Here is a 23,378-nt window from a genome sequence, read left to right on the forward strand (position 1 = left end):
TCCTAAGAGTGCAATGTGGTCCTGAAATCCAGAAAAGTTGAGACTCCTTGCTTACATTTTTCCTTCAAAGCTTATACTTTAGGGTTATAAGAATGACTTCAGCAATTTTAAAAAGCAGTCATTTTTAAAACACTCATTTTAGAATATCAAATATAAAAAGTTTCTGAATTTTCACTGTTGTCATTTTTAATACTCAACTTGAAGTCATCTTGATTATTGAGTATAATGATTATCACCCGTGTCTCATAGTAATGTTAAAAACTAAAACATATTTTTAAACATAATAGATAACTGATAATTATGATGCTCATACAAGACATTAAAATCTAGTTTGAAACACATACACATAGAAAAAGGGAGAAAATCAGTTATTAGAAAAAGGAGAAATGTAAGATTATATATTTTTAACACAAAAAGATACCATAAGAACAGTTTCTAAAATTCATCTTGCCTATATAATATTACTAGTTTTAAGTAATTTTTTTTCCTGAGAAGCAATACATAACCTTCAAGATATTATTAATATTGCTATATTTGTTATTCTTTATGTTTTTATGAGGTAAATTCCAGACATCATGTCACTCTCTTCCCCCACCCACACACATCTTTAATTTTATCACTCCCTTATATAATCATAAAATAACTGTATTACACATCAAATTAAATTTCCAAGGTATTAACTAATATTAGTCAATACTCAAATTTCCAAGACTGCCTCAAAATGTCTATTTCAGGTAATGTGATCTAAACAGAATCCAAAAAGAATTACTCTTGATAAGTGGTTCTAGGTTTCATACATCTCTTTGACTTGAGAGCAACTCCCCTACTCCTTATTTTCATGCCACTGACTTGCAGAAACCTCTTTAGTTTCCCTATATCCTGAAACAGTCCGTATGCTGCTTCGCTATGTCATTTCCTTTCTCCCCCAATCTTTCCTATTTCCCACAAATAATATTTGATAATGACTATTCCAAATTCCAAACTCAACAGAAATATGAGAGATTTAGGTGGCAGACATTCCAATTCCAGCAATTTTTAAACACTTGCTGAAATTAATTTGAAACATTAACATGGTGCAGTAGCTCAGAAAAGACAGAAGAGGGAACTATAATATTTAGTAATTCTACATTTAAATAGCACTAACTTTTGTTTTAAACTTAAACACTGAGTTTCAACTTGGCAATGGTTAAAAATATAATAGTGATAATTGCTTTATACATCCTCCTACCAAAAACAAAACTAACACAAACAAAAAACCCTAGATTACAGAAGAAAAAGATTTGGAAGAACACAGTAAAGACTGAATGCACAGATATTTATAAGTTGTATCACACTAATAAATAACAACCATTAACAGAAGCTGCCATTTAAAATTATTCTATCAAACAATGCACTTCCATTTTCTAAATTATTTTCTTTAATAATAAATGAGCACAAAGAGTAAAACCAATGCATGTTTTATAGTAATACTTCAGTTGCTCAGTCGTGTCCGATTCCTTGCGACTCCATGGACTGCAGCACTACAGGCCTCCCTGTCCATCACCAACTCCCAGAGTCTGCTCAAACTCATGTTCACGAGGTGGTGATGCCATCCAACCATCTCATCTTCTGTCGTCCCCTTCTCCTCCTGCCTTCAATCCTCCCCAGCATCAGGACTTCCCTTGTGGCTCAGCTGGTAAAGAATCCGCCTGCAATGTGGGAGACCTGGGTTCGATCCCTGGGTTGGGAAGATACCTTGGAGGAGGGCATGGCAACCCACTCCAGCATTCTGATCTAGAGAATTAAGTCCATGGGTTGCAAAGAGTTGGACATGATGGAGTGAGACTTTTACTTTCACTTTGTAATAATAAGTTTAGTTCAATATGTTTTTAAAAATAGTTTTCTTGAAGTTATAAGGAAAATCCAGAAATTAAGGGTTTTACAGCAAGTTATTTTTACATATCCATTTAGTCACAGGGAAAGTGCAAGAAGACTTTAGTAATAATGACATTTCAAGAATAAGCATATTCTACGAAAATATGTGCTCTGAAAAATACTGATATTTTATTAAAATGTAAATTTCATTTATATAAAAACACAATCTCACTTTAATTAAAGCTGAAGTACTTTATGCAAGTACATAAAAGAGCAAAATTCACACACACATGACTGCTACTCTACTAAGACAAGACACAAGAGAGTTAGCCAGGTAACTACAGGGCAAAATTCAGGCAAGCCTTCTGTTATAAGCTAACAAGGATCACCTTTCCTCCAGTTTCCAATAACACATCCATTTCCTTTGAAACCCCCCCACCAGCAGCATCAGTAACATTCATATTTCCACCAAAATTCTTTTTATGACAACTTAGATATTTCTTTAAGAAGCTACAGGCTTTCTTTACCACTCTCTTTTCTTTCTTCCGAGTCCTCACCTTCAGCATCTTTAATGTCCATATTTCTATCAACAATTCATTCAAGGCAATCTAGGCTTTTCCTATCATGCTCCACAAAATTCTACTCACCACACAATTTCAAAGCCACGTCTATATTCTTAGGTATTGGTTATAGCAGCACCCCCACTTCTGTATTAGCTTCCCATGTAATCTGCTACAGCACATTACCACAAACCTGGTGGCATATAACAATGAATTTTATCATCTTGAAGTCAGAAGACCAAAAATCAGTTTCAGTGGGCTAAAATATCAAGCTGTTAGCAGGGATGTTCCTTCTAAAGGCTCTAGAAGGCAATCTGTTTCCTTGCTTTTACTAACTTGTAGAAAGCTGCCTGACTCCTTGTTCCTGGTCAAAGTGCGCCACTCTAAGCTCTCCTCCAGTCTCCCAACTTTCTTCTGCCCTCACCGTCTTACCTCCCTCTTATAAGGAGCCTGTGATATACGAGGCCCACCTGAGTAACCGAGTGCCTGAACAACCACCTGGGTGACCGAGGGTCCTTAACTTAATCACATGAGAAATGCTCCTTTAGCCACCTGATATCGATTATCACAGGTTTTGGAAATTAGGACACGGATATCTTTGGGAATACTCCTCAAACTCCCACAATTTATCACAAGAAGCATGAAATAGAAAAACCGGGCTTCCTGGGTAGCTCAAACGGTAAAGAATCTGCTTGCAAAGCAGGGGACCTGGGTTCGACCCCTGGGTCGGGAAGATCCCCTGGAGAAGGGCATGGCAACCCACTCCAGTATTCTAGCCTGGAGAATCCCACAGACAGAGGAGCCTGGTGGTCTCCAGTCCACAGGGTCGCAAAGAGTTGGACATGACTGAGCGACTAACCCAACATAAAAGAAAAAGATATAAACTCAGCTTCATCAAAATAAAAAAAAAAACTTTTGAACTTCAAGGACACTTATTTTTTTAAAAAAATGAAAAGGCAAGCCACAAACTGGGAAAAACCTGTGAACAGTTATCCAAAGAACTTGTTTCTTATAAAGCTTACCATACACCTATTTTTTGAATCCACTATTTCACTAGGAGGAAACACAAAAGTGCATGTCCACATAAAAAACTGCATGCAAATGTTTATAGCCAATTTGCAATAGCCAAAATCATTAACAATGCAATGCAGCAACAGGTAAATGGAAAACAATTTGTGATATTAAAAAAAAAAAATACAGTATTTCATAATAAAAAGGGACAAAGTATTGCTAGTCCATCCAAAACTATGGATAAATCTCAGATTTATTAAGCTAGGGGAAAGAAGTCAGATAAAAATGAAACATTATATAATTTCACTTATACACAAAAACGTTCAAGAAGATTCAAACTAACCTGTGTAATGACAGAAAGGAAAATCAGTTTGTCTGGAAAGTGGGGGAGGTGAGGAAGGAATTAACTGAATTATAAAGAGGGTTTGGGGGTGACATATTCATTATCGTGAATGTGGTGATGGCTTCATGAGTACATACACGTGTCAAAAACTCATCAAACTATGTGTTTACCTAAATAAAACTAAATTTTTTAAAATTTAAAAATTAGGACACGGAAATGAAGCAGAGAAATTAAAACCTGAAACCTATTTTCCTGGTAGAATCTTAATAAACAGTCTGGAGACAAAGTAAAGAATCCCAAAGACAACGTGAAAGGTAAAATGAGGTAACACTGACACTACAGTGTAATTCAAAATTCATATGGTATATATATTTGTCTTTGGCTCCAGTTCCTGGCAAAAGTCCTTAACTTTCCTAAGTGACAGAAATGCCTTTTGTTACTCATTCTCTGACACCAACCAGGTGTCCTACAATTCAATTCTGATAACCAGAGTTAGCTTTGGAATGCGCAAGTTAAAGGTACAAACCTTCAATTTTGACACTAACTCTGTCAAAGTCCCTTTTCAACTAGGAGTGACCCAAAGTGATATCTACATAGCTTCAGGATGGGGGCTGGTCACCAGAAAACCTTTCCACTCCACCTCTCAATCTCCAGGGAGGGGAGAGGGGCTATAGATTATGTTTAATCACACAAGCCAAAAGTTTAATCAACTACCCCTAACTAATGAGATATTAATAAAGGCACTAAACTCTGAGGTCCACAGATATACCAATATGGTAGGAGATGTCATGCTCAGAAAGCATGAGGGGAGGGCATGGAAGCTCTGTGTGGTCCCGACCCCCACCCAAGACCCTACCTATTCCTCTCTTTCATTTAGCTGTGTCTGAGTTGTATCCTTTATAATAAAAGTGTAAATACAGAGGGCTCAGTGAGTTCTGTGAATCATTCTAGGGAATTATCCAATATTCCAGTTGTAGAAACCTCTGAATTTGTAACTAGTTCAGACAAAAGGGCAGGTAGCCTGGTGATCACACTTGTGACTGGTGTCTCAAGTAAAAGCAGTTTTGTTGGGAACCTTGCCATTTAACTTGTGGGATATAACATTACTACAGTTAGTGTCCAAACTGAATTAAACTGAACTGTAGGTGACCAGAAAACTGGTGCTGGAATATAGACATTCAGTTCAGTTCAGTTGCTCAGTCGTGTCCGACTCTTTGCAACCCCATGAATCGCAGCATGCCAGGCCTCCCTGTCCATCACCAACTCCTGGAGTTTACTTAAACTCATGTCCATTGAGTCGGTGATGCCATCCAACCATCTCATCCTCTGTCGTCCCCTTCTCCTCCCGCCTTCAATCTAGACATTAAATGTGGAATTTAGAAAGATTTCTGATGAGAGAATAAAGGAAAAGGGTAGTGGCACTCAGGTTCCACTGAACTTCACCACCACTCCTATCCTCCCCAATACCATAAAAAAAGAAAGTTCAAGGAGATTTTTTGTAATTTGATGCTTAAAATAAACTTTCTTAGCAGACTGACAGAGTAGTCAAAAAAAAACTAGTTTATGAAGTACATTTATTTTCACCTTCTAACAGAGTGCCTACTGAATTTCTGACTTAAAAAAAAAATTTTTAACTCTCAGATGGTAAGATATACACCAACTTAGTCAGCCAAAAAGAATGACCCAGATGTGCATGATCCATCATAACACTGAGACACTATCAGAAAATCAGCACATCTGGGCTCTAGGTCAGACAAACCTCAGTAGGCAATACCATCTTTGGCAAATCACCTTCTCACTAACAGCCATTTACTCATTTTAAAATGACAGCATAATAATCTCATGCTGGATGGCTACACTCGTCCCATCCTCTGTGTAAACCAGCTCCAATAACAATCAGCTGACTTCTAGCTGGAAAGAGCTGCTCACAGTGGGGATATGACAAGAAACCAGGCCAAAGAGAAGGGAGAGATGTAGAGAAAGACAGAGAGAGAGAGGAAGGTGGGAGCTTGTAACTGGAAAACTACCCCAGTTCTGTTTGGTCTCCTATGTCACTTCTATGGGTCACAGCAAAGTTTTAGCATGTGGTGACAGATAAGAAATTCAGTCTTTTCCATTTTTTGGCACAGCTGAAAGCAAAACCAACACAGCCTGAACATAACTAGCCAACCACAATTAAAATGTTCCTCAACTGGTGTAATCAAATTATGGAAATTAGGATCTAGTTACTCCTCTGCACATTCATCCCAAGGTGAAGTGAAATAGTCCCAAAAGAGAGGCGAGATGCCCCTTCTAGGAAAGTGATATCCTCCACTAACTCACTAGTCAAAATAGTATGACCAGTTCAGGCTACGATATAACTTTACTACCTAAAATAGCAAACAATATATCATTAATGCTGTAAGAAAAATAGTCAAGCCAGAAAGATGTCTTCAGGATCATCATATTCTCAAAACCATCAGCACATCCACTTATTCCAATCAAGCTTTGGGTCAAATCTCTTCGAGGCAAATGAGGTGATACAACACCATAGCCAAATTATCTAAAAGAGGAGCCAAAACATGCAAAGGGAAAACCCAAGAGACATTCCCAAGATTCTTTTTATAGACAGCAGTTAATTCAATTAACCCTGGTGACAAGTGGGGAATCATATCACAGGCCTCCTGAAGTGACGAGCCAACTCATTGGAAAAGACACTGATGTTGGGAAAGACTGAGGCAAAAGGAGAAGAGGGTGGCAGAGGATAAGATGTTTAGATAGCATTACCGACTCAATGGGGACAAATTGGAGCAAACTCCAGGAATGGAGTCGTAAAGAATTGGAAACGACTTGGCAACTGAACACCACCACTACGGTCATTCCAAACCATAGGAGGGGCAGGGAAGGAAATGTAGTTTGAAAAAGCACAGTCAATACGATAGTAAAAACACCACTTTTCTCCGTACTACAAAGTACAATATGTAATACTTTTTAATCCCTAATACTACCACTTTCCAACTGCCTGAGGATAATAATAGGCACGGGTTGGGCAGGGCAGAACCTTCTGCCATGGCTATAAAATGGAGTATAACAATGGTTTTAGTAAGTGTTAAAGGAGGGGGAAAGGAGGGTATGCGGAAAGAACAGCCTAGGGACTGACATGTCTATTTCTAAAAGTCAGAGAGGAATTAAACTGCAAACTCTCTCCAATAGTATTCCTGTTTAATAACCATGATTCAAGTGGGAAACCCTAAGTTATCAAAAAATAAACTATGATTAGGATATGCTACATTTAAAAAGGAAAGTATATGATATATTATTAAAAGTCATATCAAAAATTGAAAAAATTTCTTACTATTCAGAACATACTCTGTGGAATTTATATATTTATTTTTGTATTTATAATAAATAAGGTTTTAATTATACTGGAGTTAAAATTGCTAATTTCTATAACAAATACATTCAGAAAAGTCAGAAATCCTTAAAAGCAAGCTCTGCGGGCACAATATAGATAAATATACATTATTATATAAGTACATACTATACGTATCTTGCCTTGAGACTCCCATGAACAGCATGAAAAGGCAAAAAGATACGACACTGAAAGATGAACTCCCCAGGTCGGTAGGTGCCCAATATGCTACTGGAGATCAGTGGAAAAATAACTCCAGAAAGAATGAAGCGATGGAGCCAAAGCAAAAACACCACCCAGTTGTGGATGTGACTGGTGATGGAAGTAAAGTCCAGAGCTATAAAGAGCAATATTACATAGGAACCAGGAATGTTAGGTCCATGAATTCAAGGCAAATTGGAACTAGTCAAACAAGAGATGACAAGAGTGAACGCTGATATTCTAGGAATCAGAGAACCAAACTGGACTGGAATGGGTGAATTTAACTCAGATGACCATTATACCTATTACTGTGGGCAAGAATTCCTTAGAAGAAATGGAGAAGCCATCAGAGTCAACAGAAGAGTCTGAAATGCAGTACTTGGATGCAGTCTCAAAAACTACAGAATGATCTTTGTTCGCTTCCAAGGCAAACCATTCAATATCATGGTAATCCAAGTCTATGCCTCAACCAGTAATGCTGAAGAAGCTGAAGTTGAACGGTTCTATGAAGACCTACAAGACCTTCTGGAATTAACACCCCAAAAAGATGTCCTTTTCATTATAGGGGACTGGAATGCAAAAGTAGGAAGTCAAGAGATACCTGGGGTAACAGGCACATTTGACCTTGGAGTACAGAATGAAGCAGGGCAAAGGCTAACAGAGTTTTGCCAAGAGAACGCACTGGTCAGAGCAAACACCTTCTTTCAACAACACAAGAGAAGACTCTACACATGGACATCACCAGATGGTCAATAAAGAAATCAGACTGATTACATTCTTTGCAGTCAAAGATGAGGAAGCTCTATACAGTCAGCAAAAACAAGACTGGGAGCTGACTGTGGCTCACATCATGAACTCCTTATTGCCAAATTCAGACTTAAATTGAAGAAATCGGAGAAAACCGCTAGACCATTCAGGTATGACCTAAATCAAATCCCTTATGATTATACAGTGGAAGTAAGAAATAGATCGAAGGGATCAGATCTGATACACAGAGTGCCTGAAGAACTACGGACAGAGGTTCCTGCCATTGTACAGGAGACAGGGATCAAGACCATCCACAAGAAAAAGAAATGCAAAAAGGCAACACTGTTGTCTGAGGATGCCTTACAAATAGCTGTGAAAAGAAGGGAAAGGATCAGCAAAGGAGAAAAGAAAAGATATACCCATTTGAATGCAGAGTTCCAAAGAATAGCAAGAAAAGATAAGGAGCCTACCTCAGTGATCAATGCAAAGATGCAGAGGAAAACAATAGAATGGGAAAGACTAGAGATCTCTTCAAGAAAATGAGAGATACCAAGGGAATATTTCAGACAAAGATGGGCACAATAAAGGACAGAAATGGTATGGACCTAATAGAACAAGAAGATATTAAGAAGAGATGACAACAATACACAGAAGAACTACACAAAAAAGATCTTCATGACCCAGGTAACCACGATGGTGTGACCACTCACCTAGAGCCATACATCCTGGAATGTGAAGTCAAGTGGGCCTTAGGAAGCATCACTATGAACAAAGCTAGTGGAGGTGATGGAATTCCAGTTGAGCTATTTCAGATCCTAAAAGATGATGCCGTGAAGTGCTGCACTCAGTATGCCAGCAAACTTGGAAAACTCAGCAGTGGCCACAGGACTGGTAAAGGTCAGTTTTCATTCCAGTCCCAAAGAATGCTCAAACTACTGCACAATTGCACTCATCTCACATGCTAGCAACGTAATGCTCAAAATTCTCCAAGCCAGGCTTCAAAATACATGAACTGTGAACTTCCAGATGTTCAAGCTGCTTTTAGAAAAGGCAGAGGAACCAGAGATACAATTGCCAACATCCGCTCGATCATCAAAAAAGCAAGAGAGTTCCAGAAAAACATCTATTTCTGCTTTAATGACTATGCCAAAGCCTTTGACTGTGTGGATCACAATAAACTGTGGAAAATTCTGAAAGAGATGGGAATACCAGACCACCTGACCTGCCTCTTGAGAAATCTGTATGCAGGTCAGAAAGCAACAGTTAGAACTGGACATGGAACAACAGACTGGTTCCAAATCGGGAAAGGAGTATGTCAAGGCTGTTTACTGTCACCCTGTTTATTTAACTTATATGCAGAGTACATCATGAAAAATGCTGGACTGGATGAAGCACAAGCTGGAATCAAGACTGCCAGGAGAAACAGTAATAACCTCAGATATGCACATAACACCACACTTATGTCAGAAAGCAAAGAAGAACTAAAGAGCCTCTTGATGAAATTGAAAGAGGAGAGTGAAGAAGTTGGCTTAAAACTCAACATTCAGAAAACTAAGATCATGGCCCCCAGTCCAATCACTTCATGGCAAATAGATGGGGAAACAATGGAAACAGTGGCAGACTTTACTTTTTGGGCTCCAAAATCACTGCAGATGGTGACTGCAGCCATGAAATTAAAAGATGCTCGCTCCTTGGAAGAAAAGTTATGACCAACCTAAAAAGCATATTAAAAAGCAGAGACATTACTTTCCCAACAAAGGTCCGTCTAGTCAAAAATATGGTTTTTCCAGTAGTCACGTATGGATGTGAGGGTTGGACTATAAAGAAAGCTGAGCACTGAAGAAATCATGCTTTTGAACCATGGTGTTGGAAAAGACTCTTGAGAGTCTCTTGGACTGCAAGGAGATCCAACCAATCAATCCTAAAGGAAATCAGTCCTGAATATTCATTGGAAGGACTGATGCTGAAGCTGAAACTCCAGTACTTTGGCCACCTAATATGAAGAACTGACTCATTCGAAAAGACCCTGATGCTGGGCAAGATTGAAGGCAGGAGAAGGGGACGACAGAGGATGAGATGGTTGGATGGCATCACCAACTCAATGGACATGAGTTTGAGCAAGCTCCGGGAGTTGGTGATGGACAGGGAGGCCTGGTGTGCTGCAGTCCATGGGGTCCCAAAAAGTTGGACACGAGTGAGCGACTAAACTGAGCTGAACTGAACTGATATCTATTTCGAGTTAAAGAAGTAACAATACTAAAGAAACAGAAAATGTTTTCATTTATGCTGTTCCTTGTAAGTGTACGATAGTGATATTCAACCATTTCTCCCAACAGAACGTTCTGCAAATGAAATCTTATGAATCTACAATATTTGAAAGATATCGACAATATAAAGTTATTTTGAGCTATATTTACTTACATAAAAAAGAATTAAGACAACAATGTGGCTGTTAATGAACACAAAAATATGAAGTCATGAGTTTTAATCAGTTTCAGCAATTTATTTCTGTATTATTTGGGTTAGACTATATTAAGAAAATCCTGTACATACAGGTAAGTACCTCAATAAGAAATTTGTGTAAGACACATTGTAACAATTAAATCCAAAGCTAAATCACTAACAGTTTCCAACAACTGTTATTATATATGTGTAAAACTAAATACCCAAAATTTCAAATGTGTATTAATACTATGTGTAACACAACATGCTTGAGTTATTTACCAATTTATTAACTACAAATGATTATATATACATTATTGACAAAGCACAAAAAGAACAAAGAAGCTAATATGTATCTGAGTCTTATCCACATTTAGCTGAGCCTATACCTGCCAGTCAGCTCGCCTATGCAGTAGAGTCCCCATTCTTACAACTTTACATAAAGAATATATCCAGTGGGAAAACTTCCTTAAAAAACACTGGTGAGTTTGAAACTTTGTTTTAAATGACACCAAAAAATGAAAAAGAGCTCCTGATATCCAGGAACCTGCCTAGTACTATCAGCTAGGGTTGGTATTCTTTGTTGAACATGATTTCACAGCACATCTGCATTACACATGGCCATTCTGATCAGGATGGACCACTCGGTGATCACACCTGAACACAGGCAAAACATGAACACTGTCCAAGCCACAGCACACCAAACACTCTCCGCCTTCGCAGAAAGTATGAGTGAATTCTGGCTTCTTCAACAGTTACAGCTTCGTCTCACTATATTCTGCCCTCCCGATACGTAAGATTTATTGAGATACTAAGCCATAAAACTTTTCCTACTTCTTGACAGTATCTAATGCAGAGTGGACTTCTGCTACCATGAACCATCCCAAAATCACTCAGACAAAGCCTAAATCCTTTAAGTCCTTTCTAACACCCTCTTACTGGCACCCCCATGGTCTTCCACTGTGTGTGCTCTCCCTTGCTGCAATGAGTAATACACCCAACATGTCCAACTGCAAGTGTGTTTCTGGTGCTCTTTGCTGGAGAGCACTGACAATGTATTTAGAAGAAATAGGCAGTGCTTTTAAAAAGCTGCTTTGACAGCACAATGTACTAGTAGTGTCTAACACTTTGAACTGAACTGAACACTTCATAAAATTTGATATACCACAGCTGCTTTTTAAGCTAGAATCAACAGATGATAAAACTGTTGGATGAAAATTTGGTAGGAAACATATTCACATGGCCTCAAAGTATCACCCTCAAGTTACCATAAACAGTAAGGGAGAAATACCTTAACAATGAAGAAATCTGACCATCACCACCTTAAGAAAATGATCAAACTTATCATGAATAATACTGAACCAAATTGGTATCTGTGATACACAAGAAAAATCATACTGAGTACAGATACACTGAAAACTTGATACTCTATTAACCATGTTGTAGTACTGTCAAAATTGTTTTAACCTGAATCTAACCATGAGGAAATAATCAGAAAAATCTGAGAATGTGAAACTGTCTACAAGGCAACTAGTTGGATGCTTTAAATAAAAAGTCAGTGTCATAAAATACAAAATAAAGGCAAGACAAGTGTTTCAAATTAAGAGAGACTAAAAAAAAAAAAAATTTATAGCTAAATATAACGAGTGATCCCAGATTAGATCATAGACTGGGCAGGCAGCAGATGGGGGTGGGGATTATTAAAAAAAAAAAAAAAACTTTAGAAAGCAATTAGGAAAATTTGAAAATGGACAGTATTATTAGATTTTTATCAAATCAAGGCTAATCTTCACGGGTATAATAATGATACTATTGTTGTACATTTTCATAAATTTTATTTTTACATCATACATGCTCATATTTGGAAGTTAAGTGTTAGAATATTTAAAACTTTTTTCCTTCCAGTTTTGAGATATAGTTGACATATGTATCATAAACACCACAGAAGTTTAAGATGCACGGCAAAATGATCTGAATTACATACATCATGAAATGATGTTCATGACCATACACCATCTCCTACAGTTGCAAAATTAAAGAAACAGGAAAAAAATTTTCCTTGTGATGAGAACTCTTAGGATTTACTCTCTTAACAATTTTCATATGTAACACACAGTGGTATTAATTATATTTATGTTATACTCTAAACCCCTAGTACTTCCTTTTCTTATAACTGGAAGTTTATATCTTTTAACTGCCTTCATCCAATTAGCCTCCCCACCTCTGGTAACCACAAATCTGATCTCTTCTATGTATGTATGCTTGTTTTTGAAGTGTAACTGAACTATAGCACTATGAATGTTCCTTTTAATACATGAATCAATGTTTCTATACATTTCAGAATGATCACCATGTAAGTCTAGCTACAATATGTCACCATACAAAGATATTACATAGTTATTGACTATATGCCCCACAATGTTCATTTCACACCCATAATTCATTTATTTCACAACTGGAAATTTGTACTTCTCAATCTCTTTCACCTAGTTCTTTCCTCCAACCCCCTCCCCTTCTGGCAACCAGCTGTTTGCTCAAAATTTACTTTCTAAATGTGTAATCAAAAGAAGATTATATGTATATATGTAAATGTAGATATGGGTATGAACAGAAAAAGAGATACAGCCTAGAAAAAAATGCGGCAAAATGTTAACAATTGGTTGAGTCTATGTGAAGGGTATACAGGTTTCATTATAATAGTTTCTCAACTGTAGGTTTGAAAAAAAAATTTTTTAATGAGAAAATAAATAAACATCAAAAATTTTTTATCTAGAAAACTTTAGTCTATAGAATCTATATTTTTACTTCCACAGAGTAGTTTGGAAACCAGTAATATAATTTATCGAACGTTTCCATTTCTATATTGAACAATATTAAACACCATATACAATATAAAATACCATTTAAAAAGAATTTAACTGGCAAGAAACTGGGACAATGTTTTTGAAAGTGACATAAAATCCAAAGTATTAAAATGATAACCAGATTATACTTTTGAAAGACAATTTTAATAGAAAAAATAAGAATATATAAATAGTTCACAGTAGAAAGAATTACCAAAAACTTACAAAAAGATGTCCAAAACTTACCCCAAAAATGTATCTATCACATTTTTTTAAAGCCTTGTTATACTTTTTGTTAGCTATCCTAATACTGAAGAGTGAAAAAGTAAAGTCACTCAGTCATGTCCAACTCTTTGCAACCCCATGAACTGCAGCCTGACAGTCTACCGGGGAGGACAGCCTCCTCCATCCATGGAATTTTCCAGGCAAGAGTACTGAAGTAAACCTAACAAGGTTGCTTACTGCAGCCTTTTTTATGATACTAAGAACTTCAAAATTACTTTAATCTAGCACTAAGAGGATGGATAAACATCAAACTATAGTACAACCTTCATATGGAATACTAAGTACAAGTCAGAATAAATCAGATCCTAGATCCTTAATACCTAAGTGTTAATGTGGTAGTGACACCAACTTTTCTAATCAAAATTCATCCTCACCTTCCATAGTAAAAGCAACATAGTAGAGCACATGGATCCCTTACAATTACACCTAAAATTCTCATCCAAGGAAAATGAATTTTAGAAACAATGTGTACCCTTCTACATTGGGCATTTTAAGAGAGTGGGTATGGATGAAGAACTGAAAAGATGAAAGCAAACAGGTCCCAAGAAAGCACTTGAAAAAGTTTCATTGCCAATTTGAAAACATAAAGACTTCTCCAATCAGTATCTAAATTCCTTAAATTTTTATCCAAACCATATATAATTGCTTTAAGTATACAATTGCTTTCCTTTTCAATCTCATTTCCAATCACTGCGCTCCAAACTTATAGCCTTCTCTTAATAACCACAAGACTTATTCCCACAACAGGTTTTAAACTTATGGTGCCCTTCCTTGAATTGCTCTTTCCACCAAACACTCACAAGGTTCTCTCCATGCCTTTAATCAGGTATTTATTCAAGTGCCACCTCTTCAGAAACACAGTCTCTCAAAACCATTCCCCACCAAGCCCATCAGACCCCACTTGCATCTGAGCTCTACCCCCTTAATATGGGCACATCTAAGTTTCAAGGGTCTTGAAGCTTCTAAAACTTAGAGGATTGAAAAGAAAGGATATAGAATTATAAGTACAAAATTAGAAATGAACATGAATACATATTAGGAATGTGAAAAAATAACAAAATATTAAAAAGACTGACAAGTCCATAAATAAATCCAGAAAAAGAGCATTTTAATTAAATGTCTGACACAACTCTGTTATGCCATAGTTCCTATATTTTTTGGTTGAGTACTCTTTCCTTGGGGCTTCCCTGGTAGCTCAGCTGGTAAAGAATCCACCTGCAATGCAGGAGACCCCGGTTCAATTCTTTGGTCAGGAAGATCCCCTGGAGAAGGGATAGGCTACCAGACAGCAGAGAATCCAGAGGGAGACCCAGATTCGATCCCTGGGTTGGGAAGATCCCCTGGAGAAAGACATGGCCACCCACTTCATTATTCTTGCCTGGAGAATCCCCACGAACAGAGGAGCCTGGCGGGCTACAGTTCATGGGGTCACAAAGAGTCGGATATGACTGAGGCACAGCACAGCACTCTTTGCTTGGCTTTTCACGTGACAAAAGCTTATAATGTTTCCAGACATTAGGAGGAAATAATTTAGTCTTTCCTCTAGCACAGTTGAACAAAATTTATTTTTTATTATTCAAGCTTATAAACTTCAAGTTTCACAGCTTGTTACTGGGATTGTCACATAAACTTTTGAGAGAGTTGACAAGTAGGAGGAAACTATCAATCCTCTCTCATATACAAATGAGATTTTAATTCACGTTTTCTTGTGCAGTAACTAATCTTACATACCCTAAATTTAAGGCATTCAGAGATAAAACAGTGATCAATGTCATTCTTGGTGGGTTATGAGTTTTATGCTATATTCACTGATCAGAGAATTTTGTTTCAAATAAGTAAGTCATTTAAATATTTTTCCAGTATTTTCATATGATTGCTTTTTTCATTAACTGTATTATCAAAATACCAAAAGCCTATTACTTTTGTTTATAATTTAGTTTTTCCTCTTAAATGAATTACTACTTTTGCATGATCAGAACATTTTTATGTCACAATTCACTTTACAATGTCAGAATAACATTTTAATTATACATGGCACATCTTTAACCATTTTTGTTTCACATTCTATTAATTTAATCTGAATTTTATCTTAACTCTTAAATAAATGTAAATATAACAAAAGAATACACCTTTTACTTTCAAATCAGAAGTCTATCATTTCACACTTGCTTTACTAAAGTGCTCCAATAAGCAGATGAAATCACATATTTTAATTTTATTAAATATGCTATTTCAACTAAAATAGGAAAAGCATTTGGTGATTATACAATCATACATATTATATTATCAATTATTTTCTATACAGAAGGACCAACGTGTTGAATGCATAGGATGGAAATGTAACCTTACAGTTTTAGATAGGTGTATCTGCAAACAGTTCCACACACTTGGTTCCAATTTTGTACATTTCAAATTTCAAACCTGGTGTCTCCTCTGCTACTACTAGTATTAGTGTACTCATACTTTTAGCAGTGGCCATCAAGGACGCTTTCATACTGTATACACCCTCTATGTGTATTTCATACTGTATATGCCCTTTATGTATATTCCTGTCATGATGCCCAGAGCCACTGGAGCTAAGGACACCTGCCTACAATGGGAAAGTTAGCACTAATTTAACACAGGCATCTTAAATTTAACATGGTCATGACTGATCTCCATATAAGTATATACCACTACACTCAAATTAAATGAAATATACCCCCAACTCAGACTATTTTAGCCAAAACCAAACAAATTATCTGCTAATTATACCTACAAAAATCTTCAAATTTGTGTTAAAACATCTTTTCAGACATTTGCCAGGAAATAACTATGTAACTGAAGAAGGGAAAGAAGTGGTAATATTAAAAGAATTACCCACTACTGCCATAGTTTTGTCCCAGGAATTCAAATCTTATGTGACATTAGAAGAAGAAAAAAAAAATTACTGACAAATTTCAAGAAGTGTAACAGCACATAAAGAATAGATTTAAAGATTTAAACTTTCAAAAAAAGTTTTTAAAAACCTTTAAACTTTGCAATTTCAAAACAGGCAATAACAGGAATTTTTTAAACTTATTAAACTACTGAGAACATATACTAAATAATTATTTTTTAATGATCTGGGTATTTTTCAAATTTCCCTACTGTGTATACTGTGAGTTAGGTTAAAACTATTACAGATCATCACAAGTTCACATCACAGTTTGGGAAAGAAATATGTTTTGATCAGAAATGAGGTTGTGCTGGGGTAGCAGTAAATGTATTGGGCAGGGGTGGGGGTGGGGGGTGTCTGGCATCCACCTATCTTAAATCAAACAAAATCAAGTGTTTTCTGACAAGACTATACTACAACATAGGACCCCCCCCCCACACACACACACAGAAAGCTACTATAAGGATTCTATAGTACAAAACTACAATAAAGTTCTCCTTAGCACTGAAACCAAAATATTAAAACATACTTTATTGTTTTTAATCTGAATCTCAAAATTCAAAGAAAGTCAAAAGAAATTCAAAACCTAGGTGACATATGTGTGAACAGAAGACAATTCATATACATATATATTTACTTTTAAAAAAGATTCACTAAAGCTTAAGATGTAGTTCTCTTCATTAGTTTAACCCAATGAAACTAAATGAGTAAAATTACTATTTTAAAAGAGAGAAAAAAATCCAACCCAGTAACCAGATTACATAACAGAAAAATGGATTAACTATGAAAGCATCAGTTACTCAAACAGCTGACTTACCCATAAAAAAATAAAACCATTAAGAATAAAAAGTCCATAAATCTAAAACTTCCCATCAAAAAATATTCCTGACCAAGATTATTTCACTGGTGAATTCTATAAAACAGTTAAGGAAAACATATACCAGATTTATACAAACTATCGACTTGGCATACAAATATTCTAGTATTACACAAAATAGAGGAAAAGAGGACAATTTCCAGTTCTGACAAAATTTTCAGCAAATCAAATTCAGTGATATATAAAAACAATAATCCATTCTGACAAAGTAAAGTTTATCTAGGAATGTAGGGTTAACATGAAAAATAATTAATGTAATTCAACCACATTAATAGTTTAAGAGAAAACCTATATGATTGTGGCAACAGATGCAGGAGTCAGTGATAAAATCAAATACCATTAATGATTTAAAATAAACAAACAAAACCAAGCAACAAAGAACTTTTTCAGCCAGATAATGAGTATCTATGAAAGTCCTATCTATGATTATAAAAAAAAAAAAAAAAGACTAAAAGGAAGTAAAACTGTCTCAGTTCACATGGCTGTTTTTGTTTATGTAGAAAATCCTAAGGAATCTGCCCCCGAAAGGTACTACAGACAAGAAATAACAAGCACTGATGAGGATATGGAGAAACTATAACCCTTGCAAATCACTGACAGTAATGTAAAATGGTGAAGCCACCATGCAAATCAGTTTGGGAGCTTCTCAAAAAGCTAAATAAAGAGGACTCAGGTACTTGTAACACCAAAGTTCACTGCAGCATCATTCACAATAACCAAAAAGTGAAGAGAAGTCAAGTGTCAAACAATAGATGAACAGATAAATAAAATGTGGAATATTGCAATGGAATATTATTCAGCCATAAAAAGGAAGGAAATTCTAACACATGCTCCAACATAGATGTACTTCGAAAACATTACACCAAGTAAAATAAGCCCGACACAAAACAACAAATACTGGAGGAGATTCCACATATATGAAATCTAAAATAGGCAAATTTATACAGATGGAAAGGGCAGTATTTTTTTAGTTTTCTGTGGTTCACTTGCTTCCAGGATTTCCTTCAATAAATTTCCAGCTGCTTGGCGAGGTCTAACTTCTGTTCTGCACAACTGCAACTACACAGGAGGCTGGGACGCACCCAAAAGCAAGGAAGCCACAAAAATACAACTCAGACACATTTTCAGGCTTTAAAGTATAACTTCTCTTCTGACTTTTACCTACTTTCAGTCATTTCCTGCTGCTTTTAAATAGTTTTTCTTTCAATATTTTATCAAGATTTGATCATTGCTATCTGAGGTTTTCTGTGAAAACCATAAGACATGTGATGGCATCACTTTAACTTTCAATTTCACCATTACCTGTGAAGTTACAAGCAGATCATAGCCTCTGTGAACCTTATTTACAGAACATTAAAAAATATGATAACTAATATTAACAGGTACAGACAAGAGTTGGTCAAAGATGTTATTGGGCATGTATATGAGATCAAGTAAATGGTTAAAACTGTTGTCTTAAAAAAAAAAAAAGAATAGACTAAACAGATTGGGAAACTTAGATAACAATTTCATTTACTATTTCAACAACTATTTACATGCATATATCGCGGCAGTATTGCAGAAGACAACAGAGAAGTGAATGGTAAGAAGCAAAATACCAAATAATGGAAAAGATAGGACAGGATGAGAAAAGGAAAGACACAGAGTAGCAACTGGAACTTAGTCATATCTTGGGGATGACAGAGAACACTCTCATCAGCCTAATCAACGTCTTCCTACCTGGGTAAGGTAAGAAAACTGGCTTAATTTCATCTGAGGAAGCAGAACTCTAATAGAAACAATAGTCAAACTGCAGACTAGAAAATGAGAAATTGGATACCTAGAGTCAATTATAAATCAAACAAGCTCAGTGAGAATGGGAAGGATAGAGAAAGAGAAGAAGATATTTTTCAAGATTAAGTGTGCTAAGGCAGAGAACCTGGCATGAAGTTAAGTTCTTAAGGAAAAAGCTTTTAAGAAAACTTCTCTGCATAATGTGGTTACTATAGTAACTATATTGGGAGAAAAAAGCAGTCAGTACTACTGTGTGATAGCTTTCAGACATTTGTGCAAAAACCAGTGTGACATTTAGAATAATTCAAGTCCAGCTGAGCTTTCCTGAGTAAGATTAGAGAGCAGTGAAAGGCACTTCTGATGTAGAATAGTTTATACCCATATAACCCTGACCAATATCTCCAAGGTGCTATTAGAGATCAGCGGAGGGGCAAACTCTAGCACATGTGCTGAGAAGCCGCCCCTGTAGAATAAGGCAGCCCCTAAATGACTTCAGTGACAAATTACGGATTAACTAAAGGGCAATTCTTCAAACCCTGGTAAGAATAAGATGTCTCTACAAATATTAGAACCTCATTTCAAGTATATATACTAAAAGAGAATTAATATGTATTTAATGATCCTGTTAGTAAGCTTACAGAACAAGAGAAGGGAAGGGGGAAAGAAGAGTGCACAGAAGACATTTTTGCCTTAATTCAGTCATAAAAGAGGTCATCAAAATCCTCTTAATCACCATATTTGACATACAACCACATGAGAAGGTAACTCTCTCGGCTAAATCTTTTCCTTATTTTTTATCACAGTTGAAAATTTAACACCACTATGAATGAGATTTCAGGTTTTGTTTCCTTTTCCATTGCAACATGTCGGTGGATAGTACAACACAAACTATAAACATATCAACGTAAAGAAGAGAATCACCCATCCAATGGGCACTTAAGTGACTGTTCACCAATGAACACTATGATTAAAAATCAACTAACAAAAAGAATATAAATGATCCTAGCTCTATAAAATTTCATTAAAATAGACTTTTATTTGCAGTTAACATAGAATAGTATTAATTAATAAGGAAGATACAAAAGTAAATTCCCCAAATAAAAATTATTTGTTACACTATATTACAATCTTGCCATTACACAGAAAACCAATCTAAGAGTAGTGACACTCCACTGTTACATGCATTTCTCTAAAAAACTAAATTAGACAACATTATAGGCTAATACATTTTGAAATATGCATTCAATTGATTAAAAAAAAAACCCATAATGTAAAAAAGTAAAAAACTAAAATGGTTCAATAAAAATTAAAAAGACACATACTTCATAAAGCAGAAGAAAAACATACATATTCCATTTGTAGATTTATAAAAACATCAAAATATCACTGCTACAAATAACCTGCACAAGAGTAAAATCAATACAATTCTCAAAATCTACTTTCTCCTCACAGGAAAGATTAAAATAACCCTGATAATACTCTTAACCTAAAAAGCAATAATTTATTAAGGTATGAAACCAAATATGCAATAAATACTATGGTAAACTATTTAGTTCTCCAATCCAAAATATTAACTATGAATTCATGAGACTTTTATCAATATACATATCACACACAGCTAATGTTTTCATGGCAACATATGAGATCAAAACATAATGTTTTGCTTAAAACAATTAGCTGAGGAACTGAAGCACAAATACAAGGCTAATTGCTTCCTTTGGGATTTGGTTGTCAACCACAAGAAATGTCGATGCTTTACAGCCCTGGGATAATTAAAACCTTGTCACAAACCTATACTATCAAATGAATATTTATTTAAATATAATTTGAAATATGAAACCAAAAGCATAAGCAACTAAAGAAAAAAGATAAATTAGACTTCATCAAAATTAAAATTTTTTTGCTTCAAAGGACACCAGAAAGAAAATGAAAAGACAATCCACAGACAGGGAAGAAAGTATTTACAAATCATGTTATCTCATAAAGGGCTAGTTCCTAGAATATATAAAGAATGTGTATAGTTTAACAATGAAAAGACAACCTAACTAAAAACTGGACCAAGTATTTGGACAGACATTTCTCTAAAAAATATATGTAAATGGCCAATAAGCACATGAAATAATGCTCATCATTAGTCATTACAGAAATGAAAATCAAAACCACAATGAAACGCCATTTCATATCCAACAGGATGACTAAAATACAAACAAGACTGACAGCATAACAATCAATGTCTGAAAAGAGTGTGCAGAAACTGGCACTCTCACACACTGTGGTGAGACTAACATCCATTTCAACAGTCCTCAGAGTGATACACAGTTACGATACTAACTTGTAATTCTGTCCCTACAAGCATACACCCAAACGAAGTGAAACTACAGTGCCCATAAAAACTTACATAAGAATGTTCACTGCAGAAGCATTCCTAACAGCCTAAACATAGATACAATTCATCAACTGATAAATGGATAGACAAAATGAGGTATATAATGGAGTATTTTTTGGCCATAAAAATGAATGATACACACTACCACATGGGTGAACTCTGAAAATATTAAGTGAAAGAAACCAGACACAAAGACAGATACTGTATGATTCTATTTACAAGAAATGTCCAGGGACTTCCCTGGCAATCCAGTGGTAAAGGCCCAATGTTCCCAATGCAGGGGGCCAGGTTCAATCCCTGGTCAGGGACCTAGATCCCACATGCCGTAAATAAAAAAAAGAGTTCTCGTTCAGCAACTAAAGATCTTGCACACCACAATTAAGACTTGGTGGGCGAGAGAGGGGAAGAGAAAGAGAGAGAGACAGACAAAGAAAAAAAGAAAAGTCCAAAATAGGCAATTCATAAATAACTATATTACTTGTTACCTAAGGTATTAGAGGAGCGGAAACACTTCTAAAACTAGACAGCAATGATGATTACACAACTCTGAAACTCTGAATATACTAAAAATTTGCTAAAATAAAATACATACAATACAAAGATTGCTTCACTCAAAGTAACTCAAATTATTTGCATCAATGGGGGAAAAAAATGGCCATAAATTACTTTTTCCATTTAATGGGAAAGTGTTAGTTGTTCAGTGGTGTCCAACTCTTTGTGACAATAGACTGTAGCCCACCAGGCTCCTCTTTCCATGGAATTCTCTAGGCAAGAATAATGGAGTGGGTTGTTTTCCCTTCTCCAGGGGATTTTCCTGACCCAAGGCTCAAACCTAGGTCTCCCACATTGTAGGCAGATTCTTTATCATCTGGGCCACCAGGAATTCTTTTTTTCTACTTAATACATCTCCAGAAATCAATTACCACACCTCCAGAAATCAATTACCATATTTTAAGTAGTAAAATTTTGTATAAGAGACTTTTGTAGCATCATTTGCTCCTAACAATGTTACATTTATTATAAATATTCAACATAGTAGTATAATTTGTTGAATATTTATATCAACTATGAATATTATTGAATTTTTAAAATATCACTTGGTTGAAAATTTGTTTTTTCAAACACATTAAAAAGTATAATAAAAGAAATCAATGCTTATTATTAAATATCTCTTCATGTATCTAGGAAATGTTCTTAGTTAATCAAGATACTAATATTCTTAGTATTCATTTTAAAAATATTTAATTGACTATATTAAAATAATAAAAAACTACATATGCCACTTGATTAGCAACCAATGCCTCAGTACTTCCCTCTCATTGTTGATGTACATCTAATAATTTTTAAATCTATCATCAGTAACCAAAACATTGTTAAATGTCTATATAATCACCATAGCACAAAAATCTAAAATACTATACAATGAAGTAAAACACATTCTAAGATTAATTCTACTTTCACTCAAAAATAAAAAATGTAAAGCACCATCTCAAGAAATCAAAAGTTTATGATTTTGATTTACAGGCACCTATCAAATATTCATACTAAAATGCTTATTACTAAGAAACAGTGTAAGGTCTGATCAGAGTCTTCACATTGGCTTATTGTGATGAACTGGACCTAAAGTAAAGTCAGGCATAGCTAAAGAATCTTTGTGTTTGTACTAGTATCAATAGCTAGTAACAGCTATTACAAATATCTTATGAGAGGAAAATCCTGTTTCATTCACAAAATATATTAGTATGTCT

At 35.5% G+C, this 23,378-nt stretch overlaps 1 protein-coding gene across 3 annotated transcripts in view; it reads right to left on the minus strand.

Annotated features, from left to right (window-relative positions):
* FBXW7 (F-box and WD repeat domain containing 7) overlaps nt 1-23,378 on the minus strand; it is a 215,993-nt gene that overhangs the window by 128,079 nt on the left and 64,536 nt on the right. The window lies entirely within an intron of this gene.

Source organism: Dama dama, chromosome 5 (assembly GCF_033118175.1).
Source record: "Dama dama isolate Ldn47 chromosome 5, ASM3311817v1, whole genome shotgun sequence".
Classification (NCBI taxonomy): Eukaryota; Metazoa; Chordata; class Mammalia; order Artiodactyla; family Cervidae; genus Dama; species Dama dama.